This window comes from Canis lupus, chromosome 19 (assembly GCF_011100685.1).
Source record: "Canis lupus familiaris isolate Mischka breed German Shepherd chromosome 19, alternate assembly UU_Cfam_GSD_1.0, whole genome shotgun sequence".
In the NCBI taxonomy this organism is placed as follows: domain Eukaryota; kingdom Metazoa; phylum Chordata; class Mammalia; order Carnivora; family Canidae; genus Canis; species Canis lupus.
In genome coordinates this window covers 18,490,248-18,515,279 of record NC_049240.1, presented here as the reverse complement: position 1 = coordinate 18,515,279, position 25,032 = coordinate 18,490,248, and the positions used below count along the sequence as shown (strand labels likewise).

The following is a 25,032-nucleotide window of genomic DNA, read 5'->3' as shown; positions in this document are numbered from 1 at the left end:
CTACCGTATCCTCAGAGCCTACTATTTTTATGTTTCACTCTATACAGATTTTTGCTTCTTCTGCTTAGTACTGTAGTTGAGAAGAACCTTTGACCCAGGGTCCTTCCTGATCCTCCTTTGGATGTAAGAGTTCATAAACACAAAGGCTGGCTTCAGGAAGCCAATGAAAGACTTAATTCTGGCAGAATTTGAGGTGGAGGAAAAGGGAACTGGGTACTCTTCTGCTCTGTAGTCCTTTGTTTCCCCATGATGTTATCTCTGCCCTGTCTGAGGAAGGCAGGGTAAGGCATGTGGGAGCAACAGAAGGCAGTGTGGCCAGCCTAAAACAGGTTGGTGAGGCAAGAGGGACTGAGAGCTACTGAGTGGGAATACCACTGAAAGGTTAAATCCAGAATAGCATGGTAGATTCTTGGAACAATGAGATAGTGATGGGAACAACATGGATAGGTAGAGATAGAGTGATGAGTGGCTCAGAATCAAGGCTAGGTTAAAAGCGTGTTGCCGGTAAGACTATCCTATGGCAATTGAGCTTAAGCTCAATTTTCCTTGAGCTGGTCACCTTTTCATAAAGGAAATGTTTAGGTGAAGCAGTGGACAGGGGCCTCATGTATGGCCTGGCCTGGCCAAGGCTTAACGGGAGCCAGCCGTATTGGGATTTATATTGCCTCTGTATCAGTTAGGACTGGTTTCTGCCTCATGTGTCACTTCATGGCTATAAGATGGATACTGGAGATCAAGATATCATATCCCCATTCTTTCAAGACATTAGAGGAGGGGCAAGGAGAAAAGAGTTAGAGTCAACAGATTTTCTCTAACGTCTTCTTGCCAGGATGGTATCACTTGGTAATGCCTGGGGATTCTAGCAAGGAAGGCAGGAAATGAACAAATGAGCTTTTGCATCCTCTTGAATAGATAGAATCAGTAGAGAGCTGATTTGGGTCTGGGGAAACCAACATACACTGTCTTTCACTCGTTCCAAAACACTCCTTACCACTTGCTTCCTTCCCACTCTATCCCACATGACAATGTTTTCTAAAAAGTAGAGAATGCTCAAGGATGTTTCTAGTGGAAATAGTCATCGAACTCATTTAAGTCCTCTTCGGGTATCCACCCAATCTGCTTGGATATGCAGAAAACCTATTTCTCTTGTTTGATCACCTTTCATTCTTGTAGCAGATTTGTTTCCTCTTGGCCCACCTCTGATTTCAACTGCAGCCATGGTGGACATTTCTATGCATGCCACTAAAAATCTTCCACCTCAGACACCCACCTCCTCTCTATTTACCTGCCCCAGGGTTTTCAGCAAACCCAAAATAATTCATTGGCCCATACATGTGAGTAGCCCAGAAGTACAGGAAAGCTTATTTTCCTCGAGATAACCCTTCTCCAGGGGCAGACAGGAGTCAGTAGACAATACCCCTAATCTGCACTTGGACAATATTGAGGAGCATTCTACATGCTTCTTTGAGGTTCCCAGCTAGTTGAACACTGTAGAAAGCAGCCCAACAAATCCCTCTTACCTGTTTGTTTTCTTCCTCTGCCTAATTCTCCCTTCTTTATTACTCTTGCTTCTTGGGATCACCTGTATAGGTGAGGAGGCCTGCACCCACATCCTTGTCTCAGACCCTGCTTTGAGGGGAGCCCAAACTAAATCTCATTGGAACTCCGTAGTAATTTTTACCTTTTGGCATTTCCACAGTATCCTTCTTTTTACATACTACCTTTTGAAGGGAAGCTAGGCTTGATTTCTCCATGAAAACTAAAAATTTAGGTATGTGAACAATAATCTATTATACAAATATAAACATGTCATATGTTTTTCTGTTGGGAGAAACAAATATGTCAGAGAGTATTCTTCTCTCAGAATCCCTTATTGGACCAAGGTATTGACTGATAATTATAAATGTGTATGTGTCTAGGAGAGTCAGCAACAATATAGAAGCATTTACAAAATAGTGTGCCAAGTGCCTGGTCCAATGGAATGAGCGAAGAATCCACCATCAAACAGACATAATTTCTGCTCTCAAATCACTCATGGAGTGGAGGTGGGGTGTGGGAATGGTCAGGTAAACAATGATCCATGTGGTATATGCTATAAGAATCTGCAGATCTTTGTGACTGATGAAATGGGGAATGGGAACAAAAAAGACATAGGGAGGACGACCTTGGATGACTCCAAGCTTTCCAGCCTGGATGACTGGGTGGATGGAACAAAATTAACCAAGACAGAAAATGCAAGGGCAATAACAGATTTAAAGAGAAAGATGATATGTTGAACTTTAAATTATTCAGGTGGAATATCTAGTAGACAAAAATTTAGGTCTAGAGATAAGGAAAGAAATCTGGATTGGACTGCAGGTTTGGAAATAAGGTTAACAATGAATAAGGTTAATACTATGGAAATAAATTAGATCAGCAGGAAAAGACAAGGGGAAAAAATCAAGTGGAAGATTAACCCCAGGAAGCAGCAGGACTAATAAAAGGATTAAGAGGAAACAGCAAGGACTGAGAAGGATTGACTTACAGAGGTAGAAGAATCAGATGGGAGTGTTTCTCAATTCTTGAAAGACAAAGGAGGTGAGATGCAATTTAAAGTGCCTGATGCTATGCTATGGAGAGCTTAAGTAGGAGATAAAGACAAGGGCCTTCAGTGTCAGTGACTTCAGATATCAATTTCAGTAGAGTGGTGGACAAAGGACATCTGGTACATTATTTTACTCGCTGCAGCCTGTGTCTCCTCAGTAGCCATAAAAGACAGGCATTAACATTGCTTTCTAGAGCCTCTACGTATAATCCCAGCTTCTTCTGACAACAGAAGCAGTTTTCTTCACCTTCCTTTTTTCGTTCTCCTTCTCCTCCCCAAACATACTGAGATTTATTTTCCTCCTATGTGGAGGATCATTCTCCCCCCACCACCTTTCTATTTGCTATGTAGAACATGCTGCTGTTTCTTCGCTTATTTGCACACCAAGTTGTGGTAAAAAGAACTGTCATACAAACAGAAACTCTCTGAGTTAGTGGATAGTTTCTAATTTGTGTTAATGAACTTGGCAAAAAACACCCCCACTAGACCATTACTCCAACAAGGCTATGTGGCACATGCCAGATGATTGGGTTAAAACAATTTGACTGAAAAGACAAATTGGTAGAAACCCCAAACTGGTTGCAAAACCATATTTCCAATCACTTGTTTCACATCTTTTCAGACATTGATGCTTGCTTATTTTACTTTATCATGACGAGTCATGTAAAGAGACTAGTCCTGCACTTGGAGTGGGTTTGCTAAATGCAGAAAAATTACAAAAACAAAACAAAACAACCCACAAACCCACCTGAATTTTTTTTTCAAAATGGTTATGGGAACAACCTAAGATCAGAAATAACTTGTGATGTGAAACATAATACAAGTTATATAGCAAGCTGTTTAGCCCTAAGGCAGTAAATACTGAGAGGGTTTGGGAAACTATGTGCTGTGAGCTGGTTATGTGAGTGTAGAACACTGTGGAAGCTGGTTTAGGGATTCGGTAAGATGATTATAAATCTGGTTCTAGACATACTGAATTTGAGTTAGGTCTGGATACAATCTATAGAAAGGTCTAGATGAAAAAGTCAAAAAGGAATGTATAAATGGGAAAGGAAAAGCTGAAGAGAAATGAAGCTGAAGATTGGAGAGGCCATCCATGCCACTGTTACTTTCAACTGAATGTGATCTAACTAATGCAACACAGGGTGAAAAAGGAAAGAAGTGCTAAAGAAAAAGACAAGGCGAAATCTAACATCAAAATTTAAATCTTTCATCCAATTAAAGTTTATCCTACCTGCCAGCTCAGAATTGACTCATGGCTATAAATCAGCCATGGGGAAAGAGGGAGTGGGATACTCTACTCTTTCACTATCCTTTCTCTCCCCTTGCAAACACACATTTTTCGCTACCCTTGGCTCCTTCAGGGCCAGGGGCAGAAGAGAAACAAGAAATAAGGCATGATGCTTTAACTAATTGGTGCTGTTGACTATACTCTCTCACACTGGGGATTCAAATGCTGACTCTTTCATGGCACACATTGGTGAATTCCTCAGGGATCTCCACTTGCCCTGGTTCTTGACTTAGGTGGTTTCCTCTCCAGATAACCTCTTGTGATACCCCATCAGCTTCTATCCCTGGTGATAACCCCACATGACCTTGTTCTGCCATGATTCCCTCACCCCAGTGCACAGCCTTTTGTGTTGGAGCCCTTTAGGAATGGCTCTCAATGTGGCCACTTCACCACCCATTCACCCAGAACTGGCCTGAGGAACATTTGGCATCTTTGCTCTGCCCAGTCCTATTGCTGCCTTCTCCCCTTGTCTTGCCCTCTTGGACTACTCTGGTTTCTTATTCGCAGTACCCCTAAGCTCCTAGTAGCACACATAGGTTTGACCCCAAAACTCATCTGTGTGCACTCTGGTCATGGCAGCACATGGCAAGTGTTGAACCAAGAGATGCAAGGTCAGCTCCTGTTCTGGCAGATAACCCTAGTATCTAGGAGTCCTTCTCTTGAGGCCTCCCAAATGTACTTATGAACATGTAGCTCCTATCTTTCCTCATAGAGAGAGCAGGGGAAATGCCTTCTCTACAATGAACTCTGTGCAAAGATTTCTCTTCCCCGGAATCCTTAGTTTGCTTTTATACAGTGTGTTGGGGGTGAAGGTCACAGAACTAGGTTAGATACTTCTCAGCAAATCATGCTGGGATGTATCTAGTGACTATAGAATGTAGAGGGATTACCCATTATCTTCAGCTTTGTATTTTAGCTGAAATTTCAAGGCAATAGGAAATGTTCTATTCCATTGCTTGCTACACTTGTGCTTGAGAGTGTGCGGTAATTTTTATGGGTTACTTATAAAATGAAGAGGTTGAATTCATCTTTCTAAAGTCTCCTCTGTCAGTAAAATATGCTGGGACTTCCCTGAATCCCTTTATTTGAATCTAGCTTCTCGAGAAAATAAAAAATCAGGAAGTAATCTTCAAAAGGCCTCAGAACAAGTAAAAATAGAATTTAAAAACACATACACAGCACGAGTACTTAATTTAGTAGGAGAGTCCCTTGGGTCTCTCCTCAGTGCCTAATTACCCTGTTTCATATACCTTAGCTCAGATTAAATAATTGAATACTATAAAAATTAGTGTTCTTTTGTTGCAAATAACTTAAAAGTGCCTATCAACTAGGATATTTATTACAATCAAAAATCTAACTCAAATAGACTTTAAAATTTTTAAAAATTTAAAAAAAAGGTACCATCCATGTAAGTGACATGTCTACAGGCCTCAGGCAAACTTTGACCCAGGTTCTTAGCAAGGACCTAGTTTCTTCTCTTTTTACCTGCTGGTTTTGACTTTATCTTAAATCTAACTTCCCTTACCGTTGTAAGGAGTCTATCAGAAGCACCTGACCCTTAAATATCTCATTTATGTCCACTGGGCATTTTTGCTAACTCCTTTAAAAAAAAAAAAAAAGATTTTATTTATTCATGAGAGACACAGAGAGAAGGCAGAGACATAGGCAGAGCTAGAAGCAGGCTCCTTGCAGGGAGCCCAATGTGGGACTCGATCCTGGAATTCTGGGATCATGCCCTGAGCTGAAGGCAGACGCTCAACCGCTGAGCCATTCAGGCATCCCTTTTTTGCTAACTCCTAAGAATGAGAAAGGAAACTTTTCTCTCAGAAGTTCCCAGAAAATCCTTTTAATAGCTGAATCAGAACAAATGAGGTCATGCGCTCACTTCTGCATCAATAACTTTATACAGGAGTATAGAATGTTCTAACTGGCTTCAGTCTGGGCCCACTCTGATACCAAAGTTTAGTATCAATTCTACTGAAAACATATGACTGGATATTTGGGGAGTTGTTAGGAAGGAAGAAATAAAGAATGGATGATGAGAAGCATCAACAAATGTCCACTACACCAACTTGGGGGAGGGAGAACAGAAATTATTATCAAAATATGGTAATGTCTTATAGAACCTAAGGACAGGAATGTTCTGGACCTCAAGAAGGAAGAGTATTGGTAATGAGAGTTTCTTTGTGAATCCTTGCACACTTTTTCACGGCCTCTTGTTTCTCCTCATTAAGCATCTACTTTACATAGATCTTAGAATACAGGCCATATGATGGGCTTAGCTAATATCTTCTCATAACTCCCAAGTTCATGTATTACAATTACAGACTCACAGAGAATTTGATCTCACTCTGGGTCCAGACTTCCCATTACTGAGAGGGACCATTGATTAGTCTAGTCAGATAGGCTTCCCTTCATGCAGTCAACTGTTACCAGGCACTGGATACCATAAGTAAACTTTGCTTCTTCTAGGAACATGCTCCTGTTTATCAGGGAGGAGTTAAGGTCACCACAGCGAGCTAGGCACCTTTCACACAATGTGTCTACCACAAATAGTAACTGCTTTAGACAGACATATCACTGCAACCTGTTAACAACAAGAGAAAGAAAAAGAATTTACAAATCAGACACAAAAATGTAAGAGTATGGAAATTTATCAAGATAGTTCCAAATGACCCAATAGTCCATATTCATGATGATAATGCTGAGTCATTTAATGAGACAGTAGGTTTACTCTTTTCTAGTTAAATTGAAATTTTATCCTTCTGGAATTATGTGGGGCCACTGTTATCTAGTTAGTATAACCTACAGCTACCCTATTCTGTCTTTTGTCATTTCCTTAACCTCTATACATTGTTGAGATTAATTGTTAAGATTCCCTTCATTGTGCATATCTGCAGTTATTTCCAATTCTGAACCACTATAGTTGTTTCTGACATGAGTTCTTTCAACACACATTTCCCTCTCACCAAATAGAGATGCTTGATGATGATTTTCCTCTCACTAAATAGTATGCTTGCCTTCTTCCATAATGTATATGTTTTTCTTTACATAGTTTTGACTGAAGTGATGAAGGTAGATGTTATTTATTTTAGTTCCCAGAGGAGAAGTTGTCATCAAACTGTTTATAGATATCATTATTCCCAAGTTTTGGTCACAAAACTGAATATGTGTACTAAATGGTTTTTCTGTGCTGAAGTCTGATCTACTTGAGAAATAATGCTGTCTGTGCTAAAAGACCCTCAAGCACACAGAACTGGAATAAAGTAACAGAGATTTATTACCAGAGAAACCAAAATAAATTGTACTCATCTTTCAGTGTGACAGGAATGCTGAGAAGCTAGATCCAGGACCACCTCCCTTGAGCGTCTGTCTTGTTTTTCCTTAATTTTTCTAGATTTATATACCCTTCTGGAGACAGCAGCGTCATGGTTCAGAATGCAAACTCTAGAGTTAGGAAACATGGTAGCAGTTAAAAACATGGGCTGGATTACAATCCGATGTCTTTCACAGGGAAATTAGGAAAATTACTTACTTTCCCTCACTCATTTTTCTTCTTTATACAAGAGTAATAATGATAATAATACCTACCTCACAGGGTGGCTGTATAAATGCAGTGCCCATATTTAGTGCACTCCGTCTATAACCTTCTTTTGTATTCTTTACTAATCTGTTTTCTTTTTCTTGTATTTAAGGGGAAAAAAACATTTTATTTTGAATAAGCATTAAAACCTGAATACACATTACAAGCAACCTCCTAAAAGATTGCAGAGACAGAAAGATCTCATCCCCAGTTACATAGCTGAACCATAACTAGTCCCCAAATAAGACAGTTTGATAGTACCATTTGTCACACATAGTTTATCTTAACTTAACCTGGTTATTAGAGTAATCCTTTGCACTAGCTAATTGACTTTATCTGAAGGAAAAAAAAAACAGCTTTCCATTTCTATGGCAGGAGGTGGTATTATATCTTGGAATAAGGCACCCGTCTAAGATGGGTTTCTATCCTCCTACAGAAATTGGAAGACAGAGGTGCTTATTTCCTTTGCTGTACCCTAAATTACCAAGAAATTTGATATTTTCAGTATTTTTTAAGGTAATTTAACTTTAATAAAAGATTGAGAGGGGCACCTGGGTGGCTCAGTGATTGAGCGTCTGCCTTCAGACTTTGGTCATGATACCAGGATCCTGGGATTGAGTCCCACATTGGGCTCCCTGCATAAAGCCTGCTTCTCCCTCTGCCTGTGTTTCTGCCTCACTCTATGTCTCTCATGAATAAATAAAATATTTTTTAAAAATTTTAATTGAGATATAATTGACAAATAGCATTATATTAGATGCAGATGTACAGCACAATAATTCAATATTTGTATATATTGTGAAATAATTACCACAGTAAGTCTAATTCTTCCAATCTTAATGAATCTTTATATACCAATGTAAGATATCTGAAAAATTTCACCATACTTGAATATCAAATCATTCTTTTTTTTTTTTTTTTTTCAAATATTTCTCAACACTTTTCTGGAACCATCTATCTTAGTTAAAGCCTAACTCTCTTGGTCAGTTCAGATTTCTAAGGAGCAAAGGCCAAATTCCTTGGTAGTGACTGGTACTTTCTTCTGATCTAACGAAGAAATTGCTGTCCTGTTTTTTTTATCTCTCTTTTCTGGAAAATGCCTGGAAATACTCTGGTGCTCATTAAGGATTAAATAGTCACAGTTTGAATTAATGACTGAGCAATGGCCATATGTATCATAATATTTACCTTCCTTTGCCAGTACCTTTATTTATAGTAATGAACTCTTAAAAACAAAGAAAAGAAAATACTAAATCCACATTATAATAGCAGATGCTTAGGGATAATGGAATAAAGCCACTGCCCCTGAGGCAGGGGCTAGGAGTCCCTTTGCTGGAACCAGTCAAAGCTGGTTTAGAGGCATTTACTTCTAAGAAGTACCTCATTATTGTAACTTTGTGGTTTGTACCCAATGGAGGCTGAAGTGGAACGTGTAATGACCTCTGGGTCTGTATTTTGAAATAGCACCATGTGTTAAGTAGCACGTGTTAAGTAGCATCATGTGTTAAGTAGCATCTTACAGTAAAGGAGACTTGAAACAGAATCCAAGACAGTCCTATTTATTAAAACATTGATATTAATAGAGATTTACAAGTGGGCCTATAACCAGAATTTAAGTTTAAAAGTGGAGGTGTAAAAAAAATAATAATGGAGAAAGACAAATTTCTGAAGCACAATTTATGGAATGATTTTATCAGTAATGCTTTCTAGTCTAGAGCAGCAAACCCCTTGAGCCAGTTTCTTTAACTGTACTGCCCCCTGGTGGTAGGATGATTTAGTCCATTGACAGAGGCAGGTTGGAAGGAAAGAGAGGAGAGGCTGGAACAAGGCAGGGGCAACAGGTCAGATAAGTAGAAAAAAGAAAAAGAAAGAAAGAAAATAGAAAATAAGTTTGCTAGAAGAATATTCAGGAGATCCTGCCAGTGAGAATGTTGGGGACAGCACTTGGTACCCTGTAGGCGCTGCTTTTGCTGCCCATCTATATTGGTGAGCACTCTTGAATTCCTTAGGACAGACAACGTTTTGTTTCGTTTCATTTTACTTTACTTTGAAGCCCTGTGCAGGGTAGCTGTTGTGATACTGAGTCACAGTTCTCAGCCACCACTATCTCAGTGCTCCCTATCATCTTGGAGAAATGTGGCCTAGGAAATTAGATGATACTAATCCACAAGCATACACTTGGCAGAGGAGATGTCAGAGTAGCTCCGTGGCCCAGCGGAAACCACTTGGAGGCTGATGGCCAAAAGAGGGCCTTGATGCTTGTTTATAAGTTATGCCTGTCTAATTTCAGTGAGGTGAGGAGGCTTATAATAAAGATCCCATTTAGAGAGATGTTTGAAAAGTAAAAAAAGATAACTAGAAGCAATGTTGAGGAATCAGCAGAAAGTGCCAGCGGCTGTGGCACAAGGTGATTGTCACAATTGAGCATTACCTCTAGTTTTAAATTTCCTCCTACCGAGGAAAAACTGGAAGTACAGGGACTAAAATAGTGTGCATTGCATGAAAGGATGAAATATAACTGTCCTTCAGAGATACATAGTTTCTGTGATTGGATGGAGGTGTTAAATAATGCTGCAGTGGTAATCATTTTGCAATATATACATGTATATAAATGTATCAAATCAACATGCCGTAGTAGTACGTAAACCATAAACTCACACAATGTTGTTGTATGTCAATTATATTTCAATAAAACTGAGGCAAAATTTTAGATGATTTAAGAGATACAGGGTTCCTGGCATTACTTTCCAAAAGGAATTTATCCTAGAAATTCTAGACTCATAAATAAACACTGAATTTAAAGGCATCCAGATGCATAGTCAATTCTCTTCCACCAGAGCTTGCAGATCTGTTACTTGATCTAGGTGAGTACTAGATATGATGAATAGTTCCCGTTTGTCAGTGATTCCTAGCCTCTGGTGGGACCCCTAGTGGGCCATGGAGCTATTGCCATGTGTCTGTGAATATGTATTTTAGATGCATGATTTCAGGAGTAAAAAATTAATGTAATGACGACTAGAACTAGTAATATATAAATTTATGTAAAAGAGCTGAATTCACACTAGCTTTTGGTTATTATATGTTTTCTTAGTTAGATTCTACTAACAATACAGTTGTTAAAATTTGATATTACGAGTAGGTCCTTATGCTTGACCAGGTTATGAACCATTACTGGTGCAGACTGTCTAGATGGTGTTACTGTTCTGAGCAGAGAAAGAAGACTCCCCAGCCCCAACCCCCACCCCTTCCCCAGTCACTACTCTCAATAACTGTTTTTTGTTTTCTGAGATGAGCTCCAGGAAAGGCACCCATGTGCTCAGATGCTCTGGGGCTTTGTTCAGTAATCAGCTTTGTGGTTTTAGGAGGCCCAAAAGAACTTCAGGGCTTTCCACTCTGAGCACTTTGTTCAGGAAGCTTAAGAGACTTGTTGTGGTTTCAGAAGTGACATGCTTGAAGTTCTGGAGTTGGCCCAAACTACTGCTCCTGCTCAAACTGATGGTAGGAAGAGAGGCAGCCATAGGGGCTGTTGGCCCAAAAACTGAAGCTGTGGTTATCTCTACAGACAACGGCTCTTTAGCAAGCTTGCAATTGCTCCATACCTCTTTCATGTGGGCAAAGAAAGAACTTTATCAGACAGAGAGTCTCTATTCTCTTGAAACGCTGGGGTGAGAGGAGAGGAAGTTGGGCAGTAGATCAGGGCAGAATTTACAACAGGGAAAATCACGTTTCTGTTGAGTTGTTCCTTATCACAGGGGCAACTCCATGCCCCTGGATGCGTCATAGATGCTCATGTGCTGGCTGATGCTCAGACTGTAGCATGAGGCCCCCAGAGAGAAGGGAGATCTCTCTGAAGCAAGGCTGAAGTCTTAAGCCAGTGGACTCTGGATCACCTGTCGTGGCTTGGCTGTTTAAGGACAGAGGCCAACGGCTGCAAGATTGCATGGGCATTGCAAAGCCTTGTGAGAGAAGCAGAGGTACACAGTATTTCAGCCTTGCCCCTTGCCACAGTGCCATTAAAACAAGCCATCCAATCACCACCCAAGGACAAGCTGGCACATTTGTTAAGGAAAGTACCAAGGTCACAAATTGTACATCTTTAGTTATAACTCTAAGGGCACATATAAATTTGAGCATCCAACCCAAAATGTCTTTCCTGCTATTTATCATAGCCCTTCAGTTGTACCATTGGAAATTTATTTCTTGGAGTCAAGAGTCTTTTCAATCTCTCTTAGAATACAAATATTCTGGAGCATCTGGATGATGCAGTCCATTGAGTAGCCAATTAGTGGTTTCTGCCCCAGTCATGATTTCAGGGTCATGAGATGGAGCCCAACATCTGGCTCGGGCTCTGTGAAGAGTCTGCTTGAGTTTCTCTTGCCCTCTCTCTCTGCCCCTCCCCACCTCTCTTTCTCTTTCTCTCTAAAATAAATAAAATAAATCTTTTTTAAAAATACAAACATTCTGGTGGGTTTATCCAGTAGGAATAGAGGAAATGACTGATGTCTGGAGATGGGACAGATAGCTGGGAAGGAGCACAGAATGATAGAATAAAAAGTCAAGACATTGTGTTTACAGCTTGTAATGCCTGGAATAGTAATCCATGGTCAGAAACAAGGTGGCAAGATCACAGCCTGTGCAGAGTCTGACTAGCTTAAAGCCCAAATTCTCAATTCCTCCTCCTTTCCTGCCAACCCCTCTTCCACTCTGGCTGACTTAACCTCAAACTTTAAACTCTTCCCTTACTCCTTTTGCTCCAGCAAACCCATCATATAAAAAGCACTGAACCAAGGAAATCTTCACTCACATCTTGATTCTTTAGGTAAGGAATTCCATTTTTATTTTCTCATATAAAAGAGAGCTAGTCCCATCATGGTTCCCTGATGCTAAAATAACAAAAAAAAAAAAACAAAAACATATTTTTCTTGCCTTTCTGAAATCTGGAAACCTCTTAAAATGTGTACATTTAATATGGTAGTGTTTCTTTTTTTTATATATCCCCAAAAGCTGTTACTAAATACATGGTGTATCTTCTAATTAATGGTCCCATAGCATTAAAAAGATACAGTTTGTTTTTGTTTTTGTTTTGCTCTTTCTCACAAGTTAATGTAAGGAATGAATGTGATAATTCTTGTGAAAACTTGGCAGTATATCAAGGTAGACAATAAAATGCCATGGGATTTTTTTTTTCCCTAGAGGGCCTCTTATCTCTTGAATGATGGTTCAAATGATTCCCAATGACATCCTATACAATAGACACATGAGGCCTTCTTTCCTAAAGGCACAATGTTATGAAGCTGAGTTCTATTATTGAAAAACTCTTTAATATCATAAAAGTGTCCTGATCATTAAAATAAAAAAGTGATAAAATACAAATATATGTTCTTACAAACATTAAAAGTAAACATAATATAAATTACATGTTACATATATTATATATATTAATTAATACATATTGAAAAGAAGCATTATATATGTTCCTTTAGGGATTTTTCTGCATGTCTGGGTTGACTAAAGTTTCTTAAAATATGAATCTAATGATATTTGGATAGGAAATATCTTCTTATTTTCCTAAATATCCCATAGAAAACATAGTTGGGCTTGATTACTCTGAGACTTATTAAGGTATGATGATTATTTTAGGGATGATGGCTCTTGGGTTTCTGGCAGACCAAGAAACAGGAAGGTTTGGGTACAAACCTTGTGAGTACCTCTCATTGATATGAGGTAAATAGCCCCCACTCTTCTTCCTGGTCTTTTCTTTAGAAAATTTTTATATAGGAGGTATTCTTTCTCAAGTGTCAGACTTCAGAATATACAGTGTCAGGGCTACTGGGGGTCTGACTATGTCATCATTTTCAGATTCCAAGAATTTATTTTCCCAAAGTTAGATGTAAATTTCTGGCAATCAGGATTCAAACTTAGAACCCCTGGTCCTGTGTCCTATGGGTATAAATATTTTTTGCAGCTAAAAAAAATATGTTATTTGTTGAATAACTACTATGTGCTAAATTCCATAGTAGGCATAAGATATGCAAAGATGAATACATGCTCTTACAGATGGATAAGGAAATATGATAAGGACATAAACTAGAAACTCACAGAAGAGAATTCCAAATTGTGAAAAACATTTAAATGTGTGTGATTTGCTAGCAATTAAAAATATGTTAAGAGTCTCCTTGGGGAGCCAGGTACAGGTGACCATGTGGCAGCTGCTTGAGCCAGGGGGCCATTCCTGTGAGCAATACTGTCAGATTCTTAGGCAGTCCTGCCCACCAGTGGGGGACTACAGATGCTGCTCCCAGTGGCAACTTCTGAAGATGTTTCCGTTCCTGAAAAGCCTCAGCTTAGATTTGTTGAAAGGGCACCACTTGTGCCAAAAGTGGGAAGAGAATCTAAAACCTTGGGTGACATATGGGGACCTTTACTGAAGCTACTGAGTTCACTGAAGGCAATTTTGCAATCTTGGCACTTGGTGGTGGTTACCTCCATTGGGACCATTTTAAAATGATGTACCTGACAATGAGCTGCTCTGCGGACCCCAAGAACATGTTTGCCTTATGGAGAGTACCACCTCCTTTCAGGCCTATCACCTGCAAGGGTATGAGACAGTAAGTGGGGGGAGGCAAAAGTGCTTTTGGTCACAATATGACTCCTTGTGAAGGCTGGCTATCTCATAATAGAGATGAGTGGGAATTGTGAATTCAAAGAGATACAAGGTTTCCTTGACTATATTGCTCACAAATTGCCCTTCTTGGAAAGGAGAAAAAATGAGTGGGGAATATCAGAAAGGGAGACAGAACATGAGAGACTCCTAACTCTGGGAAACAAACTGGGGCTAGTAGAAAGGGAGGTGGGTGGGGGGTGGGGGTGACTGGGTGACAGGCACTGAGGGGGACACTTGATGAGATGAGCACTGGGTGTTATTCTATATGTTGGCAAATTGAACACCAATAAAAAATAAATTTATAAAAAATAAAAAAAAACAAATTGCCCTTCTCAGCAAAGTCTGAGTGTATAAGACTCTAGAGAAGATGTGGAAAGATCAGGAGGAATGAGAACAGAACAACCAAACCCCTGTATCTTTCAGCATATAGCCACTGCCAACACTGACGATGTGGGAAGTCCTGAGCCCATATGACTTTACCCAGAAGGGGCAGTCCTGGGGCAAGTTCTGTATGCCTAGATGTGTGTAGTGATAATGTAAGAAATAAATGTACAAAGGTTACTGAGAGAAAAAGAATCTACACTTTTATTCCTCTCATTCTACCCTTAAAGTCTTTGGGTAGCTCTGATGTCTAACCAAGGAGCAGCATATGAGTAGATGATTTCTGAAAAACTGTACAATATCTGTTGATTTTTAAAAATCTTTTTCAAGTTTTTAAATTCCAGTAGTTAATACACAGTGTAATATTAGTTTCGTAGAATTTAGTGATTCAGCACTTACATACAATACCTGGTGTTCATCATAAGTACTCTTCTTAATCCCTATCATTCATTTAACCCATCTCCCCACCAAACCTCCCCTCCAGTAATCCTGTCTACTCTCTGTAGTTAAGAGTCTGTCTTCTGGTTTGTCTCTTTTTTTCTCTCACTACTACGTTCATCTGTTTTGTTTCTTAAATTCTACAGATGAGTGAAATCATGTGGTATTTGTCTTTCCCTGATAGACTTATTTCACTTAGCATAATACTCTCTAGCTCCATGTCATTGCAGATGACAAGATTTCATTTTTTATGTCTGAGTAATATTCCACTGTGTGTGTGTGTGTGTGTGTGTGTGTGTGTATCACATCTTCTTAATCCATTCATCAGTCAATGAATATTTGGGCTCTTCCCATAATTTGGCTATTGTTGATAATGCTGCTATAAACATTGGGATGCATGTATTCCTTCCAATCAGTATTTTTGTATCCTTTGGGTAAATACCTAGTAGTACAGTTGCTGGATCATAGAATAATCATATTTTTAGTTTTTTGAGGAACCTCCACACTGTTTTCCTGCACCAGTTTGCATTCCCACCAACAGTGTAAAAGGGTTCCCCTCTCTCTACATCCTTGTCAACATCTGTTGTTTCCTGTATTTTTAATGTTAGCCATTCTGACTGGTGTGAGGTGTTACTTCACTGCAGTTTTGATTTGTATTTCCTTGCTGATGAGTGATGCTAAACATCTTTATATGTCCTGGAAAGAGGAGAGAGAAAGGAGACAAAAGTTTATTTGAAGAAATTATAGCTGAAAAATTCCCTAATCTGGGGAAGAAAACAGACATCCAAATCCAGGAGGTCAGAGAACTCCCATCAAAATCAACAAAAGCAGGCCAACCCCAAGACATAATATGATAAAGAAAAAAATCCTATGGGCAGCCCAGGTGGCTCAGTGGTTTGGCGCCTCCTTCAGCCCAGGGCCTGATCCTGGAGACCCGGGATGAGTCCCACATTGGGCTCCCTGCGTGGGGCCTGCTTCTCCCTCTGCCTGTGTCTCTGCCCCTCTCTCTCTGCGTCTCTCATTAATAAGTAAATTTAAAAAAAAGAAAAGAAAAAGAAAAAAATCCTAAAAGTAGCAAGACAAAAGAAGTCCCTACCTTATAAGGAAAGACAAATAAGGTTAGCAGCAGATCTCTCCACAGAAACTTGGCAAGCCAGAAGAGAATGGCATCATATTTCAATGTACTGAGAGGAGAAAATCTGCAGCCAGGAATACACTAGCCAGAAGGCTGCATTCAGCATAAAAGAGAGATAAAGAGTTTCCATGACAAATAAAAACTAAAGGATTTCGTGACCACTAAATCAGCCCTGGAAGAAATATTAAAGGGGACTCTGGAGGGGAAGACCAAGAGCAACAAAGACTAGAAAGGAACAGAGAAAATCTCCAGAAAACAATGACAAAACAAGTTACAAAATGGCACTAAATACACATCTATCAAGAACTAGTCTGTAAGTAAATGGACGAAAAGTTCCAGTCAAGACATAAGGTATTGGAATGGATAAAAAATACAAGACCCATCTATATGCTGCCTACAAGAGACCTAAAGACATCTGGAGATTGAAAGTGAGGAGATGGAGAAACACTTATCATGCAAATAGACCTCAAAATAAAGCTGGAGTAGTCATACTTAGATCAGACAAACTAGATTTTAAACCAAAGGCTGTAGCAAGAGATGAAGAAGTGCACTATATCATAGTAAAGGAGTTTATCCAACAAGATCGAACAATTGTAGATTTTTATGCCCCCAACTTGGGAGCACCCAAATATGTGAAACTATCTGTTTTTTAAGTGCATTATTATACTTAAATTAAATAAAGTTTGAGGATTACCTCAGGAAAAAAATGTATATCTGTAAGTTAATATGAGAATCATTCTTTTCTTTTTTTTGATCTGTTTAAAAATAATGGCTGTATCCAGTGATAGAGAAAGTATGGGTAACTTTCCAATACTGTTGATGAAACAGGAGTTTGGCAATATGTATGAAAATAAAAATATATATCTTTAACCTGACAATTCCCATTTGGGAATTTAAGCAAGGCAAATAATAGAAAAAGGAGCTCAACAATATGTATAGATTTTCATTGGAATATGGTTTGTTTGTTTGTTTGGAATATGTTTTTAAATAATGGTTTCATATGAGCTTCATTTATAGTGTTGTTAAATAATTTATGTTACATACTTTCAGTGGATTGCTGTGCAGTTGATTATGTATTCCTATGTTAGGAAAGCAATCTACAATGTAGACCAAGTGAAAATAACAGAATGCTATATACAGGCTCACCCTGTTTTTAAAACAGGATTTTCTATTTCTGTTTTTAAAAAAGTATACATACTTATATGCATACTAAGACATTAAGAAAGATCCTCCAAGATGATAAACATGGACCAATCTTTCATTTCTTTTTTATACTTCCCTGTAGTTCCTTAAATTTTTTGCAGTGAGCTTTAATTACTTTTATTATATGAGAAAGATATTAAAATATAAGTATCAAGCACTCTGTCCTCAAGGATGTCACATTTGTATACACAGGCATATTTTTCCAAGATGAAGTAAAAATGTCTAATAATTCTAGAATTTGATGAATTGGCAGAACTAAGCTGTGAGTTCATCTCTCATTTCAAAGCCCAAAGTCCAACTCCAGGAAGAGAGCAGGGGATCCAGACAAGTCTTACCTTCCTGTCCTCCAGTGAGCCAGCCACTCTGACCCTTTTCTCAGCATTTTTCTGCTTATGGTAAATCAGATCCAGGTGATATCATTTTCTTCAGCAGGAGAGGAACTAGAATAAAACAGGAGGTTCCTAAGTTCTAAGCACTCTTTTAGATACTCATATATCCTCCACTGATGAGGTGAGTGTTGATAGACAGAATAAGTGGCACTAAATTGACAGGATCATGACTCACATCTAGTCTTCTAGTTCCAAAATCCAAATACACTTCTATGTATTTGTGTGTTCTCCAACATATAGATTCCTGCTTTAGTGTAAAACAGTTTGTGCCTAAATGTTTGCACTTAATTGAGTCTTCCTTAGAAGAGGTTTATAGAGGGCATATTTCTCTATGTCCTATCTTTCTTTAACTGGCTAGAGACCTGCACACTCCACCCATCCCTCCATCTGTCCTTGCATCCATCCATCTATCCATCCTTACATATATTATCTCCATTTACCCATTTTTCCATCTAGTATTTGTTAAGAGCAACATTGTTTAGAGTTTAAAAGCATGGTCCATAGAATCAAATTGGCTAGATTCAAATCATAGTTCTACCATTTATTTACCAGATAGAGACCATGGACAAATCATTTAAATACTTTGTGCCTTTTTTTGTAAATTGGGGATAAATTGTAAATTGGGGATAATTGTAAATTGAGGATACCAGTACTTACCTCATAATGTTGTGTACATTAAATGACTCAATCAATCTAAAGTACTCAGAGTAATACCTTGCATGTAATAAGTATATTTCCATCATGATTAATATCATGCTCCAGGCACTGCACTTGATACTAAAATTTCAAAATTGAATTTGAATAGATAGAATCTAGGCAAAATAGATTTCTGCCTTCAAGACTAGCGTATAGTCTAGAGGGAAGGACAGGCACACTTATGATCATAAGCACAAAGTTCTGTGGGGGCAACACTGGAGAAGGCGGGTGTTAAGGAGGGTTCTAGGGAAGAGATTATCTAATCTGAAGTCAACCAGCTAAAGATGGGAAAGGCTGGGAAGAAGGCCTGGAGGCAAGAATGTGTGGCAAGCTTGAGGTACCCAGATGGTTCAGAACAACTGAAGTGCAGAGTGCCGGAGGGGAGGTCAGCTGGCTCTAGTTCTTTGACAACTTTTATAGAAGTTCCTTAAATCTAGTGGCACTCACGACACCCCTTCCCCTTTACTTGCATTTAAATCTTTTTGCCTATTATTGCCCTTAATTAATAACAACACATCAGACCTAACATCTAAGTTTGGAGTTCATGGGTAAAAACTCTCCTTTCATCATGCTTTCAGTTTTTGGGGTGAAATGGCTAAGTGTTTCAGCTACGCCTGTGTCTGGAAACTTCACCATATTTAGAGTCTCAGACTGTGGAAGTGGGATTCACAGTGTCCCCAGCTTTGGGGAAAAGTGATTCCCCCAGCCATTGGATTTGGCAGGCTTTTTGGGACCAGCTGCCTCCCAACACAGAGAACAAGGACATATAGTGGACCCACACTCCTGCCTTCGGTGGAAATAACAGTGTGCCTGGCAGACTGACCAGCTTAAGAAGGCAGATTTATTTTATAGTTCTTATATTGTCTTTCTCTATGATAATAATGTTCCAAGGAAGGAACTTGAGTGCTGAGACTACCGCTGACTAGGATTTTTATGACTGTCTTGACTATTCCCAAGTCCTACTCTCCCTCTATTTCTTTGTTTGCCTTTAAAGTATCAAGTATTAAAATATTTTTGATTACTCAGTTTTAACTGATGCCTTATTCATCACAAAAGTTATGTATTCTTAATTTTTTTCTTCAATTCTTTTCGTATATTTTCTCTGAAGTATGTGTCTCCTGTTCTATTTTGAGATTCTATTTGAAAAAAACATAAGGATGCTCACTGGCCTGGTTGCCAGTTTCCAGAGAAGGTTCAAATCTTATTACCTATATCTTCAAAAGGATTTCTGTAGCTCTGTCATAACACCTTCAGTGTTTCTCTGTCGTCTTCTGCTTTCTTTCTGTTTTTTGGTGTAACATCCTCCAGAGGGTATTTTTGGCAACAGAGCTTGTCTGAATCAGTCTCCCTCTCATTTCTGAGGCAAACCAGTGATTCATCTTTGGTTCAGGAGGACTTTCACAAACACAGCTATATTGTTTTGTATCATTAAGGTTTGAGTTAGGGAGACAGATCAACGGGAACTGTCTCAGGGGCATTCAACTTTCCAGTTAGGTCCTCGTTGTTGCTTCTGTCAACAGTAACAGGAAGACTATGAGTGCAAGTGAAAGTCTTCTGAGCCTGATTTTGACACCTCCTCCCCGGCTCAGGAGACCATGAGGTGGGTAGAGGAAGAAAAGCTGGAAGTTGAAATCACAAGTGAATTAAAGAGTAATGAAATCATGTGTGTCCTGATGTACTATCCTGAAAAGGGGCAGGATCCCCTATATTGTATTCCTGCCAAAAGAATTTAGTCTAATTATGCAGAAATAATCAGTCACATCCAAATTATGAGATATTTTGCAAAACAACTAGTTTAGGATTTTCAAAAATATCAGTGTAGTAAAAAACAAAAGATTAGGAAATTATTCTAGATTAGTTTTTAAAATGTGCCAGCAGCATGAGCATCACCTAGGGAGTTTATTGGAAATACATAATTTCAGGGCCCACCCCAGAGTTAAAATCAGAATTTGGATTTAACAAGATCCCCAGATGATTTGTGTGCACATTAAATTCCGAGAAGCTCTGATCTGATGTATAATTCATGCTCAAATTTCCCTCAGTTGACCAATAATATTCCTTTTGGCTGTTCCCCAACCCACCCTACTCCAAAGTTGAATCTAATCAAGTATCACACCATGCATTTAGTTGTCATATCTCTTTATCTTTTAATCTAGAACTGTGGCTCTTAAACTTTAGCATGCATCAAAATCACTTGTAGTGTTTTTAAAATATAGATTGCCATCTCCTAAGACAAGGGAAACAAAAGCAGAGATAAACTATTGGGACTACTCCAAAATAAAAAGCTTTTACAAAGGAAACCCTCAACAAAACAAAAAGGCAGCTTACTCAATGGGAAAAGATATTTGAAAATTATATATCTAATAACAAGTTAATATCCAAAATATGTAAAGAACTTATGCAACTCAACACCAAAAACAATCTGATTAAAAAATGCAGAGAGGACCTGAATAGATATTTTTTTCCAAAGAAGACATACAGATGGACAACAGGCACATAAAAGATGCTCAACATCACTAATCATCAGGGAAATGCAAATCAAAACCACAAAGAGATAGCACTTTAGACTGTTAGGATGGCTAAAATCAAAAAGATAAGAAATAATGTGTTGACAAGGATATGGAGTAAAAGGAACACTCATATACTATTAGCAAGAATGGAAATTAGGATTGCCACTGTGGAAAACAGTAGTTTCCTCAAAAGCTTAGATATAGAAATGTAATATGATCCATTATTCCACTATTGATTATTTACCCAAAGAACACAAAACCAAACCAAAACAAAACAAAACAAAAAAGAACACAAAACCCCTAATTTGAAAAGATATGCGCACTTTTATGTTTCTTGCAGCATTATTTATAATAACTAATATATGGAAGCAAACTATGTCCATTGATAGATGAATGGATAAAGGACATGTGGTATATATATGCAATGGAATATTACACAACCATTAAAAAACGAGATCATGCTGTTTGAGACAATGTGGAAAGACCTAGAGGATATTAATGCTAAGTAAAATAAGTCAGACTGATAAAGACAAATACCATAGGATTTCACTCATATTTAGAATCAGACAAACAAAAATCCACAGATGAATAAACAAAAAGCAGAATCAGACCCATAAATACAGAAAGCAAACATGGTTGCTAGAGGGGGGACAATGGGAGGTTGGGCAAAATGGGTGAAGTAGCATGAGAGATACAGGCTTCTAGTTATGGAATGAATAAAAGGATAAAAAAGGGATAGCATAAAAAGTATAGTTTATGATATTGTGAAAACATTGCATGGTGACAGATGATAGCTATACTTGTAGAGAACATAGTATAATGTGTAAACTTGTTAAATAGCTATGTTATATGTCTGACACTAGTGTAACATTACGTGCCAACTGTACTCAAATAAAAATAAATAAATAAAAATAAACTTAGAACCTTTACAGGATTCCAGGTAGATCAAAACAAATTCTATAAAATTCAGTGTTTTTGTGGTGCATTTTAGTGGAAGTCTTTGTCTTAATCATTTCACACTATGAAACAATAGGTCTCTTCCCAAGTGCCGTATTTCAGGGGCTGTTTATTGAGCACCTGAAATAGGCACTGGATTCCTAGACAGAAAATAGAGACAATATTTCTGCCTCCCAATGCATACATTGCTGGGAGGCAAAATGTGGGAATAACTGGTCTACATCACATCTTTGCATGTCTGGTTTAAAGAAAATAGTATATCAAAACTAAGCATACTTATGAAATTCTTTGATTATACTAACATAAAAATAAAAAATTTTAAGAAAAAAACCCAAATCCCACACACCCTCCAACTTCCAGATACTGAGAGTTCCTAGAGGTGAGCGAGGTCAGATGCTGCTGGCCCTAGGACCACACTGTGAATAGCAAGGAATTAAATAATAGCATTAGTTCAACGTGAAATTTCTCAGTGTAATAATTAGTTTGTATAGATAAAAGACTGTCTTTGGAGATTCTTGCTGAAGTATTTAGAGATGTAGTATCATGATATCTACAAATAACTCTCAAAAGATTCAATAAAATAGATAAATAGCTATATGGTTGGGTGGATCATGAATGCATAAATAAATGGATGGATGGGTGGGTAAATGGATAGGCTGATAGAGCAAACATTAACAATCAGTGAACGTAGATGAACAGTGAACATAGTGAACAAAAGAAATAGTGAGGAAACAAATCAACTGTGGGGAAGGAAAATCTTCTCTGCCCTTTTAGGTTTATTACCTGGGGCTTTTCATATTGTATTGACAAAAGACAGATTAACAGAAAAAAAAGTTATGCAAATTTTATTTGATGTCAATTTTTATAGGACATTGTGTTTTTTCTGGAAAAGAAGGAGGACTCAAAGAAGTGGATAGGCCTAACAGCTTATATAGCATTTTTAACAAAAAATGAGAAATTATGGAGGTGTCACGACAAAGGAAAAAGTTTTGGGCTTCCAATGGTGGCAAACTGTGGGCAGATAAATACGTGGAGGAAACTAATGAGACATAAGGGCTGTCCCAGTCAGGTTTATTTGTACAAGTCCATCTCTGAGATGGGGGATTTATGGCAGCTCTTGTTTCTCAGTACTTTCTGCCTTTAGTCAGATAAGGAAATCTCTGGGGAAGCTTCTTTATGTATCTCTTGATTCTCAAATATCTTCAGCTCAAAATAATCCTTATGCCAAAGTGGTAGCAGGGTTCAGAACACACTAACCCAAAGTATGATATCTTGGCATATTGACTGTTTTTTTTTTTTTAATTTTTTTTTTTTAATTATTTATGATAGTCACAGAGAGAGAGAGAGAGGCGCAGAGACACAGGCAGAGGGAGAAGCAGGCTCCATGCACCGGGAGCCCGACGTGGGATTCGATCCCGGGTCTCCAGGATCGCGCCCTGGGCCAAAGGCAGGCGCCAAACCGCTGCGCCACCCAGGGATCCCTGATATCTTGGCATATTGACTGTTTTAAGCTGGAGGAGTTTGAGAAATGGAAGGGGCAGAAGGACTGTCTAATTTCCTCCATTTCCCCTGAATTAGGTCTTAAGACGCTCATGTGAGAGGTGTCCTCCTTATAACGAGAGGAAAGGAGTGTCCTTATCTCCAAAGATAGAGGGACCCTGAGAGGAATCTGAACCAATAGCCCTTGCTAAGTTTCCTCCAGTTTACTACCTTAATTCATACCATTTTGTCCTATCACATTTTCCCATGACTCTCCACACTTCATCAAACCTAGCATAAAAATGCTCAGGTTTAAACCACTTCTTTGAATCTCATTTCCTCACATAAAACTTATATTACATAATTTATATGTTTTTCTCTGTTAATCTGTCTTTTGTTAGTCTAAATTTACAGGATCCCAGCCAGTGAACCTAAGGAAGGTGGAAGAAAGCATATTTTTCCCCTCTCCTACAGTGGCATATTTTGGAATGGCATAGTCTGATCTCCTTCAAAATAAAAAATGTCTACATCGAGATTGTAGCTTTTACTGTCCCTATTAACAATATACCAGCATGGAGTAGTGTGGAGTGTGGTAAGAGCAGTCTTTGGGCCGGTCTGATCTGTACCACTAAGGCTGCTGGATGAGTGGAATGTAGCGTATGGCTCAGTAACTGGCCTTTGTCTCCGGTTTTAACCTGAGAAGCTGAGTAATTTTTATAGATAAAATAAATACTCATAGATAGTGTTTTGTACCATAAGGACTAAAATGAATTGTGACAATGAACTGATTTATTTCATTAATACCAGTTAAGTCCTCAGTCAGTCGACCGACATCTTTTACTATTCCTATGGGATGTCAGGAATATATGACCCTTGCCAGCTGTGTCCAACCAGTGATCATCCTCGGGGACTTACAGCAGGAAATACTTCAATCTCTGGGAGGGGTGGTTCAAAGCACCCTGGTAGAGGTGAGGAAGGAATGCAGATTCTGCCTCAGGTAATGCCAAATTAGAGAGCCATGGCCTCAGCAGGTCGCTCAGGCCTTTTGGGACTGTTTTCTTGTCTGTAGCCTCACCATTGTACTGGGGCAGGGATTTTCAGATTGTGCTTTGTGGAACCTTCAGAGATTCCCTGAAGAGAGCTCAGGGGCCCCCAGAAGGAGTGAGAACACACTTTAGACAGGGCTGGAAGGCAGTCCCTCTCCTGCTTCAACCACACCTGTGAGCTATTCACCCCTGCACAGCAAATGACAGTCCTGATGGGCATTATAGGTTATCCAGTGGTGAGTGGGACACTGACAGGAGGAATGGGATGGCAGGGTGGAGAGAGAATACAAAGGAAAGAAGAGGCTTCTACCAGGACTGGGAGACACACCAGAAAGCCTCATTCTTCTCAACACTTGTTGAGTGCCTCCTGACTTAGACAAGACAGTCTACATAAGGACTGAGGAGGAGGAGGTGATGACAGCACAAGGTCCAAAGTGACCATCCAAGGCTTCTTACAGGAGATATTTTTCAGTTAGATCCCAAAAAAGGAATCCTGATATCGAGGCCGGTGTATGTCCTGCCTTCACCTTCCATAGCAATGAGAGAGGACTCTTCATGTTGTCTTTGTAAACGCCTTGTGAAGCTCTGTGTTTCAGTAGGAAATGCCAAGTATCCCCTAGCACCAGGCAAAATTGGCCATTACTTGTGAGCCTAGGAGAACAGGTCATGTTTGTTG

General features: G+C 38.9%; 1 pseudogene; it reads left to right on the top strand.

The window, feature by feature from the left end:
• The first annotated feature begins 13,103 nt into the window (after positions 1 to 13,103).
• On the top strand, positions 13,104 to 19,061 carry LOC100688718 (annotated as a pseudogene).
• Positions 19,062 to 25,032: the final 5,971 nt, after the last annotated feature.